This window comes from Orcinus orca, chromosome 20 (assembly GCF_937001465.1).
Source record: "Orcinus orca chromosome 20, mOrcOrc1.1, whole genome shotgun sequence".
NCBI classification, from domain to species: domain Eukaryota; kingdom Metazoa; phylum Chordata; class Mammalia; order Artiodactyla; family Delphinidae; genus Orcinus; species Orcinus orca.
Window position 1 is genome coordinate 38,719,558 of NC_064578.1, and position 6,000 is coordinate 38,725,557.

At 44.3% G+C, this 6,000-nt stretch overlaps 1 long non-coding RNA gene across 1 annotated transcript; it reads right to left on the reverse strand.

Annotated features, from left to right (window-relative positions):
- Positions 1-4,308: 4,308 nt before the first annotated feature.
- LOC125962778 (uncharacterized) lies at positions 4,309-5,377 on the reverse strand. Its single transcript, XR_007474509.1, has 3 exons — positions 5,164-5,377; positions 4,955-5,078; positions 4,309-4,423 (listed from the first exon to the last, which is right to left on the reverse strand). It is a non-coding gene; the product is annotated as an uncharacterized LOC125962778 (long non-coding RNA).
- Positions 5,378-6,000: the final 623 nt, after the last annotated feature.

The following is a 6,000-nucleotide window of genomic DNA, read 5'->3' on the forward strand; positions in this document are numbered from 1 at the left end:
ACTTTTTTTTCTTTTTTGGCTGCGTTGGGTCTTCGTTGCGGTGCGCGGGCTTCTCATTGCGGTGGCTTCTCTTGTTGCAGCAGAGCACGGGCTCTAGGCACACGGGCTTCAGCAGTTGTGGTTCGCGGGCTCTAGAGCGCAGGCTCAGTAGTTTTGGCGCCCGGGCTTAGTTGCTCCGCGGCACGTGGGATCTTCCCGGGCCAGGGATCAAACCCGTGTCTGCTGCATTGGCAGGAGGATTCTTAACCACTGTGCCACCAGGGAAGCCTGAAATTTTATTTTAAACAAAGAGGTGGAACACATTTATTCTCCAAAGATTCAAACACCTGATGATCTCTCCTTAGAGAAAAAACAATGAAAAGTAGCCTCTCCTGTAACAAATTTCCACTAACAGCTTTTGCTGAAGTCAAACTTCGGTGCTGAGCTCAGGACATGAATTGAAGATACCACTAGGGGGTGCTAGAGATCAGGCAATCCAGGAACCATTGGCACTTGGGAGAGCTCAAACACAGCCGCTTTTAATCTAACAAACTAAGCATTTCACTTAGAACTGTACATTGAAAATGACCTATGTCTTCACTATTTATGCTATGATGAAATTTTTCTATATGTTCTCAATTTGATAAATTTGTGTACCCGGTGATCACATGGAATTTCAAGACTGGCTGAAAGTTACAGAACCCTGGTCTCTATGATAAAACACCAAGTATTTTAAGTACTTTATGTTTTTATCCTTTTAAGCCTGACACAGACAGAAATCCCACTCATGGACTTCAGTTATTTTCCAGGGGAAGTCAGATTTGGAGACACTGTCTTTACCTGGGTCCTTCCCAAAAGCAGAACCTGAAAAAAAAAAAGACTTGGAGGAAGGTAGCTTATTTGAGAGGGGATCCCAGGAACGGGGATGAGGAACCAGAGGAAATGACAGGGAAGGGGGAGATGCATTATTAAGGCTAGTTGGTCACTGCTGTTGGCAACCAGGACTGGATCCTGTGGGGACATATAAAAGACCTCTCAGAAATCTCTGCCTGCCCCACATTGGTTGATAACTCCCAGGGAATGTTAATTTCCTGTACTTCCAGGCTGCACATGTGGGGTGCAGGCTGAATGGGGTCTTTCCGCCATCGCATGCCACCGCATTAAGGAAACCCCGGGGCCAAAAGCAAAAACACTATTGGGGCAAGGTGCAGTCAGGACCAGGTAAGCTGAAGCTTGCCCAAGACCATCCACCACAGCCATAGCTGGAGCAGAGTTGAAGCCATGAGGATGTGGAGCAGAGCACAAGATATGTCTAATACAGTCCATCCCTTGTACCAGTCAGATCCATTCATGCCCTGCATTAAATCCAATCTGTCACCAAGTCTTCAAGGCGAGGGCCGACCAAAATCTCTACTGTAAATGGATGGTCCCAGAGCTCTTACCAATGGTCATTATCTCCTTTCCACAGCAGACATCCTAGACTTCCCTACCTCTTGGCCAGCCTTCAGCTTGTCTAAACTGTGTGCCTGGTGAGGTGACCACACCTCCACCACTGAGAGTTCTAGGTCCTCAGCTGATCTGTCTTGGGGCCCATGGCTGCTGTGATTGCCCATTTACCTTTATTGCAGGACACAGACTCACCGAGACACCCAGTGGATCCCCTGAGACCAGATGTACCCAGTCTGCGCTCCCTGTAGAGCAACAACTCTATCTCTTTAGGATAAGCAGAATCACACTGTAATCACAGCCTTTATTTTTATTGTGGTAAAATATATACCGCAAAAAAATTTGCCATTTTAAAGTGTACAATTCAGGGGCATTAATTACATTTACAATGTTGTGCAATCATCACTATTTCTAAAAGATTTGAATCACCCCAAACAGAAACTCTGTACCCATTAAGCAACAATTCCCCACTCCCCCTTCCCCACAATCCCTGGTAACTGCTAACCTATGTCCTGTCTCTATGAATTTGCCTATTCTAGATATTTCATATAAATATAATCAGAAAATATATGTCCTTTTGTGACTGGCTTATTTTACTCAGCGTAATGTTTGCGAGGTTCACCCATATTGTAGTGGGTATTAGAACTTCATTCCTTTTATGGCTGAATAGTCCACTGTGCGTCTGTACTACATTTTGTTTATGCATTCGTCTGTTGATGGATACTGGGTTTTTCCCACCTTTTGGCTATTGTGAATAATTCTGCAAAGAACATTGGCATACGAGTATCTGTTTGAGTCGCTGCTTTCAATCCTTTGGGGTATATACCTGGGAATGGAACTGCTGGATTGTACAGTAATTCTATTTTTAACTTTCTGAGGAGCCACTGTACTTCGTTTCCAATAGCAGTTCCACAGTTGTGCATCACCACCAACCGTGCACAAGGGTTCCAGTATCTCCACATCCTTGCCAACACTTGTTCTTCTTCTTTTTTTTTAATGGTAGCCATTCTAACAATGAGAAGTGGTATCTCGTTATGGTTTGATTTGCATTTCCCTCGTGATTAGTGATGTTGAGCATCTTTTCATGTGCTTTGGACATTTGTTTATCTTATTCGAAGACATGCCCATTCAAGTCCTTTGCCTATTTTTCAGTTGAATTGTTTGTCTTTGTTGTTGATTTGTAAGAGTTCTTATATATTCTGGATATTAAACTCTTATTAACTGTATGAGTTGCAAATTTTTTCTTCCTTCCATAGGTTATATTTTTAAGTTCTTGATAATGTCCTTTAATGATCAAATTTTAAAATTTTGTTGAAGTCCAGTTTATCTTTTCCTTTGTTGCTCATGCTTTTGGCATTATATCTAAGAATTCACTGCCAAATCCAAGGTCATAAAGATTTACCCTTATGTTTTCTTCTAAGAGTTTTATGGTTTTAACCCTTATGTTCAAGCCATTGATCCATTTTGAGTCAAATTTTGTATATTGTGCAAGGTACAGGATCTGTCCTCACTCTTTTGCATGTGGAAATCCAGTTGTCTGAATCACTCCTATTTTTCCCCAGCTCTGACTCACTTACATGAGAAGCTCAAGGTGACCAGGCAGTAGTTATGTTTTTAAGTTCAGTGGAATTTGTGATGTCCCCTAGTGGAAGAGTCCACCTTCCTTCCACTCCTCCACTCCCATCGAGAACCAAGACTGCTCAAACCAAACCAGGGTGGGGACATGAAGCACACATTTCTCCAGTGGGTCACTGAGAGCGCTGGGGAGGGGAACCAATCTAACTCCCATCCCTTGGTTCCCAGACCCATATGTTTCAGCTGTTGGAAACATAGGACCAATGTGTGGTAGAGCATACATGCTACAGTCTAGAGGATAGCACCCCAACTATACAGGGTACTGTCACTAAGGTTTCACCTTCACACAGCCCTGAAATAGGTCATTCTGATGTTCTATTAGACCAGCTGCTTCTGGATGAAACTTGTCATGAACCCATTGTCTACTTCCTTTGCTGTGAAACAAAACAGATCCCTTGGCTTGAGGCAATGTTGCTTGAATCCCATGCCAATAAACCAGGCGTGTGTAAGTCCTTGGGTGGTTATGCTGGTGGATGCACTATGGTAGGGAAGGAAATCCTTATCTAGAGTAGGTGGTGAGAACTAATCACTGTCTCCTCTATGGTAGAGGGATCTGATGTCATTAACTTCTCACCAGTGGCTGCCTGGTCTCCTTAAGAAATGATGTCATATTGAGGACTCAATATTGGTCTATGTTGATGGCAGGTAAGGCATTCAGCAGTGGCAGTAGCCAGATCATCCTTAATAAGGGAGAATTCATGACGTTAGGCCCATGCATAGCCCGATCTTTGCCACCATGGCTGCACCATTCATGGAACTCTTTATTGCCCAAGCATGAGGTTGCTGATGCTGAATCCATAGGACGAATTATCTTGTCTACCTAGTTGCTGAATGCCTCCTCTGCAGAAGATGCTTTCTAGGGGGCCTTTGCATAAGTCCAAAGACTGGTGCACTCGTGCCCATTTCCACAGATCAGTGTCACTGATTTTCCTTTTGCCTCAGGCTCCAGTGTGGCTCAGCGGAGCACTGTTACTGATCCTGTCTTTACTTAAAACTTTGATATTTTGCTCATCATGGATCTTTTTGCATTATTTTTGACTTTTTAAATATTATATTAACATATTATTTATCTTGACTACTGATGAATTTTTCACCCAAGATGAGTGCCACCCTTGTTCCAGCCCTGAGGGCAGCAGTTACTCTTAGTTCCGCTGGGCATGGGGACACCTCTCCCGCTCCCCTGTCATATGCCCTTAAGGCCATATTTTAGTCTTTTCAGGCTGCTGAACTGAACTGGGTGGCTTATAAACAACAAACATTTATTTCTCATGGTTCTGGAGGTTGGGGAGTCCAGGATCATGACACCAGTGGATTCAGCGTCTGGTGACAGCCCTCTTCAGGGTTGCAGACTGCCAACTTCTCCCTGTGTTGTCACATGGTGGAAAGGGCTGGGAGGGGTGTCTCTTTTATAAAAAGAGCACTAATCCCGTGGTAGAGGGCTCCACCCTTGATTTAATCACCTGCCTAAGGCCCCACCTGCAAATTACCATCACCTTTAGGGGGTAGGATTTCAATGTATGAATTTGGGGGGAACACAAACATTCAGATCATAGCAGACCACAGCGTGAGCTGAGGGGGAAGTGTCACTGCATCAGAGATAAATGATCATGGGGGGTCTAGGCCCCCTGTTCACGTAACTTGTATGTATGTTCCCCTTGGACTTCCTTGGGCCTGATCCCAAATGCATCATCTTGCATGATGGATTGCAGTTGTGCCTTCTCGGTCTGTGACTCGATGGGCCTGACAGTGCCCAGCTCACTATGGTCAGTTCCAATATCAGTCACTACTCTCCTAGGGGTAGGCACTAAGTCTCTACCAGGGCCCAGTCACACGCACACCACAAGCTGGTTTTCAAGCTGTGAGTAGTTCTCTGCAGTAGAAGGAATGGCCTTACTCCAGAATGCTAAAGGTCTACACTGTGACTCTCCTCATGGGGCCTGCCAGAGCCGCGATGAGGCATCCTTATCCATCGTAGTGGGTATGGAGTCTGTCGCCATCAGTTCTGCCAGATCGTAAGCCTGAGTGGAAAAGCAGATTGTTATTGAGTCTTCTCTGGCTCTGGGCTCCCTCAGAACTCTGATAAGTGGGTTGGAGAAACATTACCAAGTGGGCAGCTCCTAAAGTCCCAGGAGGTGGGTGCACCTAGCACTGTGTTTCTTTCTTGGTAGTAGATGACTCGACATTTCTGCTACGTGTGCTTTACCTTAGAAGGTATGTCTGGCCTGTCCCAGACCAGTGGGACCTCTGAAAACCTTGCCAGTGTGGCAGCGCCCTGAATACTTCTAAGTTTACCTCCTACCGTTGGCATGTAAGTCACTTCTCACTAGGACATCAGTGTTTGCTGCTCTGCTTGCCAGGTCGTCTTGGCAGAATGTCATAATGGGGTACCCCTGTGCTGTTCAGGCTACATTGTGATGGAGAACCCTGAGGTATTATTTTACTCATGATATTTTGATTCTTAGTTTAAAAAGTCATTTTAAGGACAGTGTCTATGTAGGAATCCTTTCTGGCCACCACCCCCCACCCCACACACACACACATACACAGAGTCCCTGGCACATGGCAAGGGGTCAGTAAATGTTGGTTGGAGGATAGATGAATATAGGAATGGATTTTTTTCCATCTCCTTGGAACTTCTCCCAAAACACCAGTCAAGTTGCCCATGTAAAGTAGGGTAAATACAGCGACTTATGGTGAAATTTGAATAAGATCCATAGATTGGATTACAGTACCAAATCAGTGGTTATTTCCTGATTTTGATAATTGAACTGTGGTTGTATAAAATAATGTCCTTGTTTTTAGGAAATACACACAGAAATTTTTAAGAAGAAAGGGAATTATATCTGCAACTTATTCTCAAGTGTTTCAGGAAGGAAATTATCTATATCAAGAGAGAAAGATACAACAAATACGGTAGTATGAAAATATTTGGAGAATCTG